Source organism: Lynx canadensis, chromosome D1 (assembly GCF_007474595.2).
Source record: "Lynx canadensis isolate LIC74 chromosome D1, mLynCan4.pri.v2, whole genome shotgun sequence".
In the NCBI taxonomy this organism is placed as follows: Eukaryota; Metazoa; Chordata; class Mammalia; order Carnivora; family Felidae; genus Lynx; species Lynx canadensis.
The window spans coordinates 58414714-58432644 of NC_044312.2; the positions used below are offsets into that span (position 1 = coordinate 58414714).

The 17931-nt window shown below is 40.3% G+C and overlaps 1 protein-coding gene across 2 annotated transcripts in view; it reads left to right on the top strand.

The window, feature by feature from the left end:
* Positions 1-808: 808 nt before the first annotated feature.
* FAM168A (family with sequence similarity 168 member A) overlaps positions 809-17931 on the top strand; it is a 190900-nt gene continuing 173777 nt past the window's right edge. For both annotated transcript variants that reach the window (XM_030331164.2, XM_030331163.1), the window contains exon 1: positions 809-1033. The gene's annotated coding sequence lies outside the window, so the exon portion shown is untranslated. The remainder of the gene's footprint in view (positions 1034-17931) is intronic.

Consider the following 17931-nt stretch of genomic DNA (forward strand, 5'->3'; position numbering starts at 1 on the left):
ATCAAAAACCTCAATGCACCTTGTGCATTCATCTTTTTCAAAATGTTTCATTCTCTTTTTAAGGTAAAAAAAATTAAAGTAATGGAGCCCGGTCGAAAAGCAACCTCTTTTCACATTTGCATTTAAGTTGCCAAATCGTCCTCTGATTTGCAGGGAGACCAGGAGGGAGCTGCTGAATTAGCTCTGGTGTGACAGTGGCAACGGGGCTGACGTTGAGAGTACAGACTCACAGGTGATCTAACCCATCTAGGCCTATCCTCAGTGGGTTGGCTTATTCCTTCCTTTTTTTCTCTCTTTCACTTCTTTTTCTTAACATGGAGGAAGAAACGAGAACTGCATCTCCCAGCATTTCGCAGGCACCACCCCCTGGGAACTCTAGTACCGCCTCTGAGAAGGGTCCGGAAGGAGGGCGGGAGACTGTGGAAGCATGCTGGGAAGTGTAGTCCAGCAGGGGGCGGCGGCGGGTGTATGTGTGTGTAAAGAGGTTGGAGACGTTGCAAACATCGCTACTTTGAGAAGAGGGCTCGGGGAGACCTAACTTTCCTCACAAATGGTTTCTGAGTTTACAAAGGCCGCTAAGGGATGGTTGACTTTACTCCATTGTCCGTGACCAGGGCGGGCGCGGCCACTCTGCATAGGACGCGCGGCTGAAGGCGCAGGCCGCGCAGGCCAGGCGCGAGCCGGAGCAGGGCATGCCGGGAATTGTGGTCCCGGCGCGCTGAGGCTGTGGGACGTGTCGCGGCGCCGCGCAGGCTCCTCCTTCCCCGCCCTTCTTAGCGGTCCCCCGCCCCCTCCCTCCGCCTCCTCCTCCTTCGCCCGCAGCCGAGCGTCCCCTCCCCCCACCCGTCGGGCTCTTCGTCGGCTACTGCAGAGGATTCAGAGCCGAATCTGAGGAGGAGGCTCTCGGTCCCTGCGCTCCATCCGCCACCTTACTGGACACAGGCGAGGGAGTGAGAGCGTCGTCGCTGTAGCCTCCAGAGAAGACAAGGGCATCGCCGCCTCCGCCGCCGTTTTCGCCTGCAGCGGCTCGCCGGTGAGGAGACCTCCCCCCCTCTCTTGGTCCGCTCTCTAGGAGCCTGGGCCGGTGGTACTTAAGGAGAACGAGAGTGGGGGCTGCGGAGCCCCCGCGCGGGTTGGGGGAAGGGGGTTGAGATCGCGATGGAACGGCGGGTTGGCAGGGGAGACTTGTCCAGGCGCGGGCTGGGGGTGGGGTGAGGGTGGGACCCAAGCAGGTTGGGGGGGGCGGCGACGAGGGAAGGGGACTTTTAATAGCGATTGACCCGATATGGGACAGGAGCGTGAGCTTGGGAGGTCGGGGTGGAATTTGGGATGTTTTTGGGCGACATGGATGATGAGACTGGAGTGGGATGGCTTTTAATGGGGGAGGGGACTGAATGAGGGTGATGGATTTGGGGTTGGCTTGGAGCAGTTGACAGCTTGGGATCCAGCCGGGGTGCAAGGTGGGGAGATGATTTCAATAGACAGTGGGATTGCAGGGTTGGATAGGACCCTGGGGGAGGGGTGTTAATTCAGGAGGGTGGAATTTGGGATGGACCTAAGGCAGACTAAAGTAGGTGGTAGGGGCTGGGAGTAAGGGGCTTGGCATGGGTTGAGACCTGAGCTTGAAGTGGGCGTTTGCCCTCTGGGGGTGGTGTAATTTGTGGAGACTTATGGAATAGCGTGGGTTAGGAGAGCAGAGCAGGTAGAATTGGGGGTTTTTCTGGGGAGTGCTTATGGAGGTTGGAATAGGAGCTTGGTGGGGGTGGGACTTTCAATGAGAGGAGTATGATGGTGAGCTGGCAGGAGGGGGGTAAATTAGAAGTTAGGCCCAAAATGGGCAGGCAGAGATTGAAATTGGAGGGGGACACAGGGGATGGGATTTAGGGTGATTTTAGAGCCACTGGAAAAGGCATGGTGGCTCCCTGGGTGCGGGGTTGAGTCAGAGGGCTCAGAAGACGCTGCTGGGCTAGACACAGTGAAAGAATAGTGGCAGGTGGTGCACAAGGTTGGGGGATGGTATCTTGAAGAAAATGCCCCTTTCCAAGGTGGTGGAGGGAGTTTTGGAAAAGGAGTGTCTGAGATGAACTGGTAGGACTGGAGGGGTGGTTGCTGATGGTGAGGTGGCAAAGAAGCTATTTAAGGAGTGGGAAACCTGGAGTTGCAGGTGCGGATGGGGCAGGGAGGATGGAGTGGGGCGGTGAGCAGGGCTGGGAAGAAGTGGGTTGGATGATTCTAGAGAGGAAAGATTCTTATGTCCTCCAAGAGACACAAGAGGGTAAGGGGTTGTACTTAAATGGACAGCTTTGGAGGCTGTGGTTAGGGGAGGGACAGTAATCAGAGGGGACTTTGCAGGGGACAGAGAAGGTACATTAAAGACTTTCTTTCCTAGAGGATGTCTTAAGCTGTTAGTTCGATCTTTTTGTTTCATTTGTATTAGTATCATATTTGGAAGTAAGTCAACCTGAAAGGTGAAGTTAAGAGGGGCTTCAGTTAAAGTAGAATTAAGGGGGGGGGGCGACGGGAGGGTGTTTTCTATTCATTTATCATAAAAAGAAACTTTGAGGAAAAAAACCTCCCAAACTAAAGATGGAGAAGATAAATCTGAAATGTGATAGATATCTTTCTATATGATGTCTCTGCCTGCTTCTTCCCACCCTCTCCTTGGTGCATTTGAAAATTAGTCCTGGAATTTGGAATTAAATAGATTTGATGAGTTGAGATATTTAAGGGAGCATTTCTTGCTTGAGAACCCATAAATGAGACTGAAAAATATGAGGCTGAATTTATTTCTTAGGCAAAGTGCACGTATGTAGAAAGAGCTTAGGCCTTTTTTTTTTTTTTCCTCTCCTCTTAAAATTGATTGTCTGAAGACTCCATTTATTGGTGTCCTGGTTTGCAAGGCAATTAGGCCCATCATTGTATTGCAGGCTAATAATCCTGAGATGAATCTTGGCACCACTGCTTTATGTAAACAGAGAGAAGACAGGAAATACAGAAATGTCATAAATATTCATTGGTGAAATGGTTTGGTATTGATGGAGTTTTTCATTTGATTCTCTTTTGACATTACTTGATAAGATTTAAAATAATTGGACTATATTTCTTTAGATTGAATTTTCTTCTAAAGGAATTCAGATGGTCAGAATTCTGTCTGATGTGGCTAGGTAAAGCATATAGAATCATTTTTGTGTTTTTTTTAGGAGTTGGTGTTGATATAGGAACATTGCATTAACTGCAGAAACAGTGTCTCCATCTATTCATCAGCAATTTTATTTAAAGCTTCATGATATGCTCATTCTTATGGCAGAATAGTGATCCTGGAAGGTAGAGAGGGGTGTGATTGGGGGGAAACAGTTTTAGGGAAACAATTTTCTGCACTTAATTGCATTAACTATGATATGTTAAACATGAAGTAGCTGTTGATTAGAGCTCAGACTGAGAAAACATGAGGAGGGATGTAAAGAGGATAAAATTGGCATCAACAGGATCAAAATGATTTTTGTTTGCTTGTTCAAGCTTCAGACTTCAGCTCGTAAACAATCCATTTTCCTTGGCTTTCACAGTTGAGCATGTAAAAATGCCCAATACTTAGAATCCTTTTTTTGTTGTTGTTGTTGTTCCAAAATAGGTAGAATGATGGAAGATTTGACTTATCCTTGGGATTGAAAGTGTTTTGTTATAAGGAAGCTGTATTACAATAAAAGCCAGGTTTGAGCAGTTACCTGTAATTCAGTGAGAGTGTAATCTAATGCAAGCATTTCTTCTCATAACTTTGGGGTGCAGACATTGCTTTTGCGGATCTGCAGGCTTGAGCTAGAGGTGAGATATTTATGTTAAAGCTCTAGCTTTTGAAAGCTCAAAATGAAAAGTAATCACCTGGGAGAAGCGTCTTGGTGGATTTTTCCCCCCTCACAGCTGTGGGCACCTGTGCAGTAGAAATTATATAAAGTGTGTGTTTAATTCTTCTGATATTCTGGTAAGAAGGAGAGAGCAGATGGAAGTATTGATAGGCCCCTCGGTAGAATGAATAGCCTGTGAATTTAGGCGTGCAGAGTCCTGGGTTCAAATCCCCATTCTACCTATTGATAGCTGAGTGATTGATTTCAGTAAAGTCATTAAAAACCTTTCATACTTAGTGATAATGGTTGGACAACATTGTGAATGTACTTCTCCTGAATTGCACACTTAAAAATGGTTAAAATAGTAAAAACAAACAAACACTTTTATGTTTGGCAAGGCCATCAAGGGAAACAAATCAGTTCATGTCCTGAAATAACGTTATGCCTTGAAAACACTGTATGTGTATGAACTATTTGTTCAATGTTTATTTACTTATTGCCTGCTAAGTGCCAGGGAAATAAAAATGAACAAAAAACAGTTGTGAAAGGAGTCTTTCGTTGTTGGGAGAGATAGATGAATTAAATATAGTGAGAGGGGAGCCTGGGTGTCTCAGTCAGTTAATGCCCAACTCCTGGTTTCTACTCAGGTCATGATCTCCTGGTTTGTGGGATTGAGCCCCATGTTGGGCACTGCGTTGACAGCACGGAGTTTGCTTGGGATTCTCTGTCTCCCCTTCTGCCCCTCCCGTTTGTGCTCTCTCTCTCTAAATAAATAAATAATCTTAAATTGAGAAAAGTGAGGCATAACTTGGTGTGGTGAAAGGTGTGGCTTCTGAATTGAGTCCACCATATACTGCTAGCTGTGTGACCTTGGGCACAATAGTCTTATCCGTAAAGTGGGCATGAGAGAACTAATTTTAATTTCATAGGGTTGTTTTGAGGATTAAACAAAATAATCCATGGAAAGTATTTAACATAGTGGGTTGATTACATAGTACATATTAAAAAACATTAATTGCCATTATTATGAGACAAGAAGATATTAGAATGTAAATAGCCTTGTGTGTCCTACCATTGAGTTCTTGGTATAACGATGTTCTATAATTTAATAAAGAGGGATTACTTTGTATTATCATCTCACAGTTTATCTATTTACATGTTTGTACTGTAGTCTAGGAACTTTAATCAGTAAAGTGCTAAACATATGTTAGCTGTAGCTTCCTCGTCTATAAAATAAGAAGAAAAACTGCTCTGAGGGTTTAAATGAATTGTTTAAGGTCACAGTAAACAGCCCCCAAATTCTGATTTTCCAACCCTGTTTGTATCTTCTTTTTACATTGCAGAATAAATCGTATGTATAAAGGTGTGAATAATATACATCTTTATTTTAAAGTATGGTAACAAATTGAAGACCTATCTTTTTCCTACTTAGCTTAAAAAGGAAATTTTTAGTACCTTTAAAGCCTTTTGTTATTCCCTGCCTGATTGAATCTCTCTCCTTCTCTATTCCTAGTAAGTAACTGCTTTCCTGAATTTTGTGTGGATCGCTTTCTTGTCTTTATAGTTTTACCAAAGAAGTGCATATCTTTAAACAATTTATTTTTTTACTGTTGCAATTTTATGTAAATAGAATCATAGTGTAAGTATTCTCTGGCCATATTCTTATCATTCTTATTTTTTTCTACCATTAAAATAACATGCATGTGGTAGAAATTGGAAATTACAAAAAGTAAAAGGAAGCAAAATTATTGTCTATACTCCCAATATCTGGCTATATTTTTTACTTATATGTATGTGTAAGTAAAATTATATGTATACCTCAGTAGATGAGCATGTGTACACACACACAGGGTAGTCTAGATAGCAAGAAGCCAGCTTGCATTTATGGCTGATGAGATTATCCAGATGTGGATCAATCATACTTGGAAATAGGAATGGGAGGGGGTAATAGCAGCCTTTGTGAGCTTTGGAACAGCACTTTCTTAGAGCTTTTTCCTCATTGCTAGCTCTGTATTTATTAGATACTAATTCTTTGTTATACCAACGTAGAACTTCATTTCCTGTTTTGATAGGTCACTTCATTCTTTTCGTCAGAATTTGTGTGTGTCTTTTTGCAGGTAGTCTGCCTAGTACATTGATCCTTTCCTGGTTGTACAGGAGGGTCTGTCATCTGATGTACAGAGAGTACCATGGATAGGAAGTCCTCAGTTATACATATCAGAATTTTACAACCTAGACATCAAGAATTTTTTTGTCTAAGAGATGTGAAATCCAGATTCATTAAAATCTGTTGGAGCTTCAGTTTGCTTGTCTGTAAAATGGGTCTCAAATGAGATAATAAATGTGGAAATACTTTTTAAACTGGAAAGTCTTATATAAATGTTAGGGTTTTTACCATCCTAGTTTACAAAATTGAAATCCCCACACAGAGGTAAAAAGCTTGTCATATTTGATTTATTGCTTTTCTGAAGAGTTGCTCTTGGAGGAGGGTTATATGGACAGTTCACAATTTCTCCCTTGAAACTTGAAGATTGTGGGATATAGTGGGACAGAGAATGTGCTAGAGGACTTTCTCCTAGTGAATTTATGAGACTTGGTCCCACAGTAACTGTGCTGGCTAGCTCAAAATGAAACGAGGCTATATTGAAGTAGAGAATGCAGTATACAGTGTTTGCTTTTCATTATTCTGACAAAACTCAGTTTTCCACCTGTAACTTATAACCAAGACAGAGTAGAAGTGAGATAAATGATGTGCACATATGTAAAAGGGTGATAATACTCCATTGTTGATTTGTTGTATGGGTTAAATGAGATAAAAAGGACAAAGAACCTGGAACACTCACTGGCACATATATAATTGGTGCTTAATATGACAGCCGTGACTACTATTATTTTTATTTTACTTATGAATTGTTTAGAGCAAATTTTTCCTGTATGCTGTTCTTTTGTTATGCAGTATTTTTCTGAGCTGTATCTCCTCACACTCATTTTACATTTGGAATAGAAATTTATGTAATATTATCATAAGTAAAGCAAAACAAAGAACATAAATCCACAACTGCAACACATACCAAGGCCAAAGAGCTAGTAGTCCTGTCTGCTTCAGATAGGTTTAAGACATTTGTTCAACAAATACAGGGCCACTTGGGTGGCTCAGTGTCTGACTCTTGGTTTCGGCTTAGGTCATGATCTCATGGTTCATGGGATGGAGCCTGGCTTTTGGCCCTGGGCTGATAAACATGGAGCCTGCTTGGGATCCCCCACCCCCTCTCTCAAAATAAAATAAATAAACTTAAAAAAACCACCAAAATACATATTGAGTGATTGTTAGGTGGCGGTGAGGGGGTGCTGTAAGTATGGACTACAAAAATTAAAATTCCCTGCTCTTAAGGAGTTTAGAGTCGATACATTTGGGAGACAGACATGCCACACATTGCCATAGCATGGTAGGATAAATGCCACAGTGGGGCATGAACAAGGGGCATTGGGAGGATGGAGGTTGGTGTGGCCTGATCTGCCTAGGGGAACTGGCAAGAGACAGATGCTTGGAGGCATTAATGCTTGAGCTGAGACCTAAAGGAGATGTGGATGTGTTGTGGAAGGAGAGCTTAAAAATGGTTCATGATGTCAAAAGCACAGTCTTCCTTGATTGTTCCCTCCCAGTGTTCTTGTAGGCCTTAGTTTCACACCTCTTTTTAAGGCCTTTCTAGCATGTATACCTACTGTAAGACCAAATGAACAAGTCCCCAAACATACTGTACTGTCTTGCTCCTGTTTTTTTGATATGCTATGCCTCTTACCTGGAAAGTCCTTTTCTACTGAATTTCTTAATTTTTACTTTGTCCATTAGATAAGGTGTATTAATGAACACGTTTTGTGGTTTTTGTGTTCTTCCCAGTTGTTCAGCTGGAAGAGATTTTTGAAGCTGTGGAAATCAGCTGATATTTAAGATGAAATCTTTATTGTTTCTGCTTTCTCAGTAACTGTTGGTATTCCTTAGGGTTGGCTCCTTGACTTACTGAACTTTGTAAGATTCTTTCCTTAAGTAGTCTTGCTCACTCTATTGGCTTAAACTGTTACCTGTATGCTGATGACTCTGAAATATCTACAGCATGAAGCTCTCTTGTGAGTTCCAAACTTGTAAATTTGACTAGCTACTGGCTATCTACATACAGATTTTCTACATTTAGGTTTTCCTCACATTCAAAAGGTCCAAAACAGAACCCATTTTCCCCATATACTTCTAACCTCTTCCATTCTGTGTCCCCTTCCACACAAAGTTAAAATCATCTCTTCTTGTAGTCTTGTAACAAATGTACTACCATATATCCAGTCATACTGGCTAATGAATATGTGCCGTTAGTCTTTTCTTTCTCTTTTTAAAAATTTCATTTGTTTATAAAAGTTTATTTATTTATTTTGAGAGAGACAGAGACAGTGTGAGTGGGGGAGGGGCAGAGAGAGATTGAGAGAGAGAGAGAGAGAGAGAGAGAGAGAGAGAATCCCAAGCAGGCTCCCTGCTGCCAGCACAGAATCCCATGTGGGGCTCGAACCCATGAAGCCGTGAGATCATGGCTTGAGCCGAAACCAAGAGTTGAACACTTCATTGACTGAGCCACCCAGGTGCCCTTCTTTTTTCTTTCTTTTTTTTTGTTTTTTTTTTATTTAATTCCAGTATAGTTAATATACAGTGTTACCTTAGTTTCAGGTGTACAGTTCAGTGATTCAAACTATTCTGTATGTTATTCCGTGCTCATGACTGAGCACTGTTTTTTTTTTTTTTTTTTTTAATTTTTAATGTTTATTTTTGAGAGAGAGAGCGCGTGAGCAGGGGAAGGGAAGAGAGAGAGGGAGACAGAATCTGAAGCAGACTCCAGGCTCTGAGCCGTCAGCACAGAGCCCGACTCGGGGCTTGAACTTATGAAACTGTGAGATCATGACCTGAGCTGAAGTTGGATGCTCAACCGACTGAGCCAGCCAGGTGCCCCATGATAAGTGTGCTCTTAATCCTCTTCACCAGTTTTACCCATCCTGCCTCTAACCTCCCCTCTGGTAATTATCAGTTTATATTCTCTATAGCTAATAGTCTGTTTTTGGTTTGTCTCTTTTGTTTTTCTTTGTTTCGTTTCTTGAATTCCACATATGAGTGAAATCATATGGTATTTGTCTTTCTCTGACTTATTTCACTTAGTATTTATACCCTCTAGATCTGCCCGTGTTGCATATGGCAAGATTTTATTCTTTTTTTATGGCTAATATTCTATCGTGTATATATACCACATCTTCTTTATCCATTCATCTGTCAGTGGACACTTGATAATTTGGCTATTTTACATAATGCTGCAATAAACATAGTGGTGTGTGTATCCTTTTGGGTTAGTGTTTCTGTATTCTTTGGGTAAATACTCAGTAGTGGAATTACTGGATCATATGGTAATTCGGTTTTTAATTTTTTGAAGAACCTCCGTACTGTTTTTCACAGAGGTGCACCAGTTTGCATTCCCACCTTTTACTCCACATCCTTGCCAACACTTGTTTCTTGTGTTTTTGATTTAGCCATTCTGATAGATGTGAGGTGATATCTAATTGTGGTTATGATCTGCATTTCCCTGATGATCAGTGATGTCGAGCATCTTTTCAGGTGTCTGTTGGCCATTTCTGTGTCTTCTTTGCAGAATGTTCTGTTTTTTAATTGGATTACTTGGGTTTTTTTTGGTCTTGCATTGTGTAAGTTCTTTATACATTTTGTATACTGACCCTTTATTGACTAGGTCTTTGGAAATACCCCATTCAGTAGGTTGTCTTTTAGTTTTGTTTCCTCTGCTGTGCAGAAGCTTTTTGTTTTGATGTAGTGCTAATAGTTTATTTTTGCTTTTATTTCCCTTGCCTCAGGAGACATATCTAGAAAAATGTTGCTATGGCTGATATCAGAGAAAGTTCTACCTGTCCTGTCTTCTAGGACTTTTATGGTTTCAGGTCTTACATTTAAATCTTTAATCCATTTTAAGTTTATTTTTGTGTATGGTGTAAAAAAGTGGTTCAGTTTCATTCTTTAGCATGTAGCTGTCTGGTTTTCCTAATACCATTTGTTGAAGAGACCGTCTTTTTCCCATTGCATATTCTTGTGCCCTTAGTCATTTCTTCTCCCTTATCCTTCATAGCCCCAATTAAATGTTTCTAAATATTTCTGGAATTCATCTCCCCATTCCTACTATTACCTCCTTAGTTCAGACCCTGATCTCACCTGGACAACTGGTTTCTGTATCACCCATCTAGTAAACCTGTGTTACTCAGCAGCTATGACATCTATCCAGTAGGTGTATATGTCCACATTGTTCTCTTGCTTAAATCCCTTTATTGGCTCTAAAGTCTAAGCTCTTTACCATAACTGTTAGGCCTTCTGTGACCTGTGCCTATGTACTTCTGCTTGTAACTCTTCCTATGACTGGGAATACTGAGTAGCATGTAGTTCTTACAGATATCTTGCAATTTCACACCTTTGTTGACGCCGTTTTTCCTTTTATTCATCCCTCTGGGTTGGGTCCATCTCCCCTAAGAAACCTTTCAAAACCTTAAAGGTTGCTGTAAGTGCCCCCAATTTGTTCCCTCGGTCATCCAATACATGCTTATGTCATAATACTCTGTTTTAGGTAAATTGACTGTTTTTGTCTGCTCCTGTAAGTTTTTTGGTGGCAGGGACTGTATCCTAGTCATCTTTATAGTTTTAGTTTTTGGAGGGTACAAGTAGTGAGTGATTAGTTTTTGAACTGAATCTAGTAAGGATAGAGGACAAGCCAGGAGTATGATATTCTAATAAGGAGTAAGATACTATGTTGTTTTTAAAATTTTTTTAGAATGGAATTTAGAATTTAATTGGGTTGATAAAGGCTTTGGTGATGATGTTGGTGTATAGCTTAAGATTCAGAAGTAGAAGCAGCAAGAGGTTATATTCAGGAGTTGGCAAATGATTTCAGTAAAAAATATTTTAGGTTTGCGGGTCACATGCAGTCTCTATAATTTCTTCTTTTCCTTTTCCTCCTGTTCTTCCTTTCCCTCCCCATCTTCTTCCTGAAGCTCCTCCTCTTTTCTCCTCTTATGTTTCATTCAATTTTTAAAAAAATGTTTATTTTTGAGAGAGTGCAAGTGGGGTAGGGGCAGAGAGAGGGGGACAGAGGATCCGAAGCAGGCTCTGTGCTGACAGCATCGAGCCCAGTGTGGGGCTCGAACTCACAAACCGTGAGTTCAGGACCTGAGCCGAAGTCAGATGCTCAACCAGCTGAGACACCCAGGTGCCCCATCTTCGTTTCATTCTTAACCCATAGGCTATCAAAAATCAAACTTTAGGTTGTAGAATATTGAAGATGAAAGAGACTAAAGCAAGTTCACATTTCTTATTTTATTTATTATAAAATTTAGTGTCGTGGGCAATTATGCATATCTTTAGTGTAGAGAACAATTATACAGAATCTTTTTTGTCAAACTGTTACTCTGTTTATCTAAGAGTTTAATGTTTTAATAAATGGACCATTGATCTCTGTATGAAGATGCTGTAAGAATGCTTTGGTTTATAAAGCTCCAATACAACTCCCTCTCCTTCCTCCATTTAAGCAGTTATCTGGGTCCTTTTAGAATATGCCTGTTTTTATAATGGTATAGATTGTGCTTTTTCTTAGATATGCACATTTTGAAAGAACTGTGACTGATAGATTTTTTATAGTAAACTTCAATTCTTGGCTGACTGAAGATTATGATCTTGATTTGCCTTGTGATCATGTCCTTCAAGGTTGACAGTTTCTGCTGATGCTCATATTTTCTAGCCTTTGTTTTAGAATTTTTTAACATATCCCAGTTTTCTAATGTGTCATCCTTGTTTTATTTTGAATTTATAGCAAAAATCTCTATAAGTATTGTTACACTATACTTCTGTAAACAGAATTATACTATTTTATTTAACCTATAGTGCATAGGTGTGTCATGTTGCATTATTTTAAGAATGAAGAAATCAAGACTCAAGAGGATAATTTGTCTCAGGTCTGAGAACTAGTAGGGGATGAGGATGGAAAGACAAAAGGGACCTAATAAGTTGTATATCAGGTAATATGCTGGGTATTTTTTCTCCCTTATATAATTTAATGATCACATTTACCTTGTGTAGGGTATTGTGCCTATTTTACAGAAGAGGAAACTAAAGCAACTGAGGTTTATAGGGATTAAGTAGCTTGCATTTGGTTACATAGCTAATAAAAGCAGCTTGTATTAAAAACCTGATCTGGGGTGCCTGGGTGGCTCAGTTGGTTAAGCGTTGGACTCTTCATCTTGGCTCGGGTTACGATCTCACAGTTAGTGAGTTTGAGCCCCATATCCGGCTCTGGGCTGATGGCATGGAGCCTGCTTGGGATTCTTTTTCTCCTCTCTGACCTTCTCCTGTTTCTGCATGCGTGTGTGCATGTGTGTTCTCTCTCTCAAAATAAATAACCTTAAAAAAAAAAAAATCCAGTCCCACATAGACATGTGGCTAGGAAAGGAAGGAATGTCTTAATTGCCTTTTTAGATAATTGTGGATATTCTTTTTTGAATATCAACACCAAAACTTGACAACTGTTAGTTTCTTTTTCTTTAAAAAAATTTTTTTTTAAAGTAACCTCTACGCCTAATGTGGGGCTTGAATTCATGACCCCAAGACCAAGAGTCTCATGCTCTATTGACTGAGCCAACCAAGTGCCTGACAACTCTTAGTTTCATTTTTTAAAGTTTATTTGTTTATTTTGAGAGAGAGGGAGTCATGTGCCAGCAGGGGAAGGGCAGAGAGAGAGGTGAGAGAGAGAATATCAAACAGGTTCCGTGCTGTGCTGTCAGTATGGAGCCTGACGTGGGGCTGGATCTCACGAACTGTAAAATCATGACCTGAGATGAAATCAGGAGTTGGGCACTTAACCAACTGAGCCACCCAGGTGCCTCGACGACTCTTAGTTTCTTAAAGGTCCATTACATTGGGGCGCCTGGGTGGCGCAGTCGGTTAAGCGTCCGACTTCAGCCAGGTCACGATCTCGCGGTCCGTGAGTTCGAGCCCCGCGTCAGGCTCTGGGCTGATGGCTCAGAGCCTGGAGCCTGCTTCCGATTCTGTGTCTCCCTCTCTCTCTGCCCCTCCCCTGTTCATGCTCTGTCTCTCTCTGTCCCAAAAATAAATAAACGTTGAAAAAAAAAATTAAAAAAAAAAAAAAAGGTCCATTACATTATAGAAAATGAAACTATATCAGTGAGCATTTTGTATTGTGTTACCTTAAAATCTGTTGGTCTGTTTTGTACTTTGAATGGATCTTCTACCCAGGCATGATTTTGTAGCATCATATATTGGTCATTTGCAAAATATTGGTTTACTGAGTTACATAGATCTTCTAAATGTTGTATTCTATTATGTAATGTCAAAAAATCACATTAGTTAATGTTACCACCAATCTTATCAGTCAATTCTTTTCTAATTTTTGCTTGTAAGCTCAAATTTTAGCAATGGCAACAAATAGTGACAGTTGTTTTCCATGAAGTGAGTCTCACATCATTCATTTTTGAAAAAATGCTGAACATCCAAGTCTGAATAATCATAGTTCATCTGCCAGTTGTTCTTTCAAGTAAAAACGGTGTTTCATGAAAAAAGCTGCTAGTTCAGCTTGAAACTTAATTGCACGAATGCTTTAATGTTTTTCTTTGAGACAATTCTTGTACTTTGGTATGCAGGAGAAGTACTTTATACTTCCAATTTCATCACAGAATATTAAAAAGATGTGCAGTTAATGATTGAGATTAATAAAGTTAATCATTTTTGTGGCTTTATCAAGAGCGTTCTTTAGTGAAACTGAAATTAGTTCTCTTTTTTGGCATGTTTATGAAGAATGGAAAGATACTATTACAGTCTGGTATCACTGCCTTCACTCAATACAGGATGGTATATTTTCATTTATTTGGATGATGATTGTGTTTCCAGGCTTTACTTATTTCTCATCAGAAGAATAGGTGGTTTTATTAAACCTTTACTAACAATACTGTTTTGAAAGCTAGCACTAGGGCAACTCGCTGGCTTAGTTGGAAGAATGTATGATTCTTGATCTTGGGGTCCTGAGTTCAAGCCCCACGTGAGGTGTGTAGAGATTACTTAAATAATGTAAAACTTAAAAAAAAAAAGCCAGCATGAATGCAGTTGGTTTTTACTTGGTTTAGTAGAACCAAAATACTTTAGAGTTGAACAGTTTCACAGGTTTGTCAGGATGTTAGAAAATCCCTGGGGTTGGTGCTTATTATTCACCACCTTGTGGTGAAGGAAAGGTATGAAATAGCCTTTAGAGAACTGTGCATAACTGTGTATAAAAGTGGTTCTCTAGGTATTTAGTCCTCGTACCCTTAACCTCTGGAGCATTTACAGTAGAAAAAGAAAAAAGATGTAGTTGAAGCCACTGCCAAGTAGTTTTGTTGCATAATGACTGGTTTTTCACTGTGATTGGGCAGTGGAGAACAGAGGAGGTGGGTTAGACAAGTTGTAGTACTGAGCATCATTTAACCTTTCTGCCAGCACACTTAAACTGCCTGGAGCCTCAGTTCTGAAGGGAGGAGAATGAACATTCATTGTGTGTCTACGTTGTGCTAGTCCTTTATGTTTTTTAATCTTATTTATACTCACAGTTATCCTGTAGGATGGTCACGGTTATTTTATACAAGAGAAAACTTAGGCTGAGAGATGTAGAGTCTGCTCAGACCCACCAGCCGGTAGGTAACTAGGGTGGAATTTAGCCCCAGACTTTTCTGTCTCCATGGCCTATGTATGAGAGCTCTTTCCTACATGCTATTCTGTCTTCCATGGGCAATGTCTCCGTGATTATTTGTGTATCCTTGATACCTGGAACCTAGTGGAGCTTAGTACATTTTTGTTTAATAAATGAATCTGTGATAAATGAGTGAACCAGTTTTTACAGAGTAGGACATAACCTAGCTCCTCTGGGCTACTGTGTAGATTAGTGCTACAAAGTTTGCACACTAGATTCTCATCACCATTTGCTGTGGGGGAAACGGTCAACCTTCTTAGTGATAAACTATGAAACTATTTAAGTAATTTGGATATTTAGGAATTAAAGAGATCTAATGGGATGAATTTTCATTACATTGTTAATGATCTCTTCAGAAATAAGGTAATACATCTTTTTTGCCCTTGTTTTCCCCCTTATTAGCTATGAGACCTTGGACAAGTTACTTCACTTTTCTGTGCCTCATTTTTTTAATCTTTAAAAGGGGAAGGGCAGTAATAATAGTACATAATTCCTGGATAGTTGTGAGGATTGAATGAAATAATTCATATGAAGAACTTAACACAGTGTTTAGCATATATTAAGAAATGCTAGCCATTATTCATATCTTTCTAGAATGAAGTATGGGATTAAAAACTTTTTTTTAATGTTTATTTATTTTTGGGAGAGAGAGTGTGAGTAGGGGAGGGGCAGAGAGAGAGGGACACATAGAATCCGAAGCAGGCTCCAGGCCCTGAGCTGTCACCACAGAAGCCAACGCAGGGCTCAAACCCACAAACTGAGATCGTGACCTGAGCCGAAGTCGGATGCTTAACCAACTGAACCACTCATTGTTTGCCTCTCCTCCCACCTTATATATTTCATCTCTAGTACTAATAAAGTATACATTGTACTGTGTTTGCATTTCTCCAGATGCGCCATGCCTCTTGTTTCAATGCCTTTGCACATCCTCCTCTCTGGGCCTGGACATCTTAATTGGTGTAACTCCTACTTGGCCTTTGAGACTCAGCTTAGGAGTTAACCTTTTCTGGAAAACTTTCCTTGGCTTTTCTCAGATTGGGATTGGGTGCCCCATCTCTGGGGTGCCCTGATTGCAATGATCTGTTTATTTATTGTTTATTGATTTCCTCCACTTGCAGGGAGCAGGGATTGTATCTGATCACCCTTTTTCCCAAGGGCCTATTTTTGGCCCTTGAGGAAAAGGGCATCAGTAAGGTCTTGTTGATTGAATCCCTAGTGTCAGGCTAATCTGTTAGCAGCTGTACTTTCCCAACCAGCCACAGTTACTCCGTATTGTTCTAGACTGAGTTTTTGTGGAATGGCTTTTCTGTTGTTTTCTGTTGTCCTCCGCCCCCCTCCCCCATGTTACCTCTGCTACACTTCAGTCCACTCTGATGCAGCTTTCATCTATTTTTGCTCATAGTTGGGGTAGTGGAGCTGTATATGCAGTAGACCTGTAGATACTCAGAACTTGATTTGTGACAGATCTTAGAATCTCACTTGGAATGAATGAAGGTTATATTGGTAAATGAAGAAGTTTGGACCTTTTGTTTGCTTTTCTGTTGGTTCTATTCTCTACTTCCAAGTTTCTTTTTTTAACTTTTTAAAAAAGTTTATTTTGAGAGAGAGAGAGAGTATGTGAGCGAGCACTCATGAGTTGGGAAGGAGGAAGTCATGAGATCGTGATGCTTGATCATGATCAAGAGTTGACACTTAACCGACTGAGCCACCCAGGTGCCCCCTTCTTTTATTAAGTTTTTGGTCAATTTTAACTTTCAGATAACATAGAATGAATGCTATAAAACTAAATTTGATCAGTACTGAACTTGTGCATTTGATTTTTTGACCCTAAATATTGGATTTGACTTATTAGTTTTGGTGGTAGAGACTTTAGGAAATGTGGGGTTTTTTTGTCTACCCTGTTAAGCACTTAGTGGTCCCTGACAGGTGATTTAAATTACGGCTTCCAAAAAAGGTTTTGCTAGAGTCTTAGTAGCACATAAAAATAATCATTTATGTATGTGTTCACTTAGTTAACATGGATGTCACGCTCTGTGCTAGGTTGGTTCTGATGATACACAGAGATGAGTAGGATGTGGTCTCTGTCTCCAAGTAGCTCCCGGGCACAAGGAAGCAGGTATAAACAAATACATTACATTCAGTGTCTCATAGATGCTGTAAAATAACAAGCAGAGAGGGGGGTTGTTAATACCTTTTTCAGGGAAGAGTTCTTGGAGGAGTAAACACATGAGCTTATTTCTGAAAGAAGACTGGGTCTGGTGTGTGGAAGATTCTGGATGTAGAGTCAGAAGACCTAGGTTTGAACTCCAGCTTAGCCACTTACTAGCTCTCTGATTTGGAGAAAGTTGTTTAAGTACTCTGAATTTCAGTTTTTTCCCCTGTAAAATGAGAATAATCACATCCATATCTACTTTTGAAAGTTGCAAGGATTTAATACATGTGAAAGAACTTCATAAATGTTCTATACAAATATTATATCCTGGTTTTTGTTTTTTATTCAATGATAATAGTATTTTGGCAGATTGGAGCATCAATTTTCTTATCTAGTCCAGAAATAAGTAAGAAAAAGACTGCATATATTAGTGTGTCATTTTTGAAGTACTAACACTATTGGCATCATGAATTAGGGCAAAGAGGTTTTTTTTTTTTAATTTTTTTTTTAACGTTTATTTATTTTTGAGACAGAGAGAGACAGAGCATGAACGGGGGAGGGGCAGAGAGAGAGGGAGACACAGAATCGGAAGCAGGCTCCAGGCTCTGAGCCATCAGTAGGGCAGAGAGTTTTAAGTCTAGTCCATGAAACTGGGGTTCTGTGATATTATGGAAGATGCTCTTAAGATGTTTAAGGTGTGGTGTCTGAAAAAATATTGAATGTGGTTCTGAATGGCGTGGATGGCAACAAGCCAAAGTGGAAAGAGTTCTATTTCTTGTCAGGAGACTTATGTCTGTGTTACCTTTGGAGTTTATTTAAATTTCAGAATTGCATTTTCCTCATCAGTAAAGCAGAGAAAAATAGTAGTTACTTGCAGACTGAGAATTAGGGATAAATTGAATAAAGTAAACACTAGCCTTAATCAGTTAAAAGTTTAATTTGTAAAATATGTTTTTAAGTTTCTTTTTGGGGCTCCTGGGTGGCTCAGTCAGTTGAGTGCCTGATTCTTGGTTTCTCCTCAGGTCATGATCTTATGGTTCCCGGGATTGAGCCCTACATCGAGCTCTGTCTGCACTATCAGCATGGGTCCTGCTTGAGATTCTCTCTCTCCCTTTCTTTCTGCCCCTCC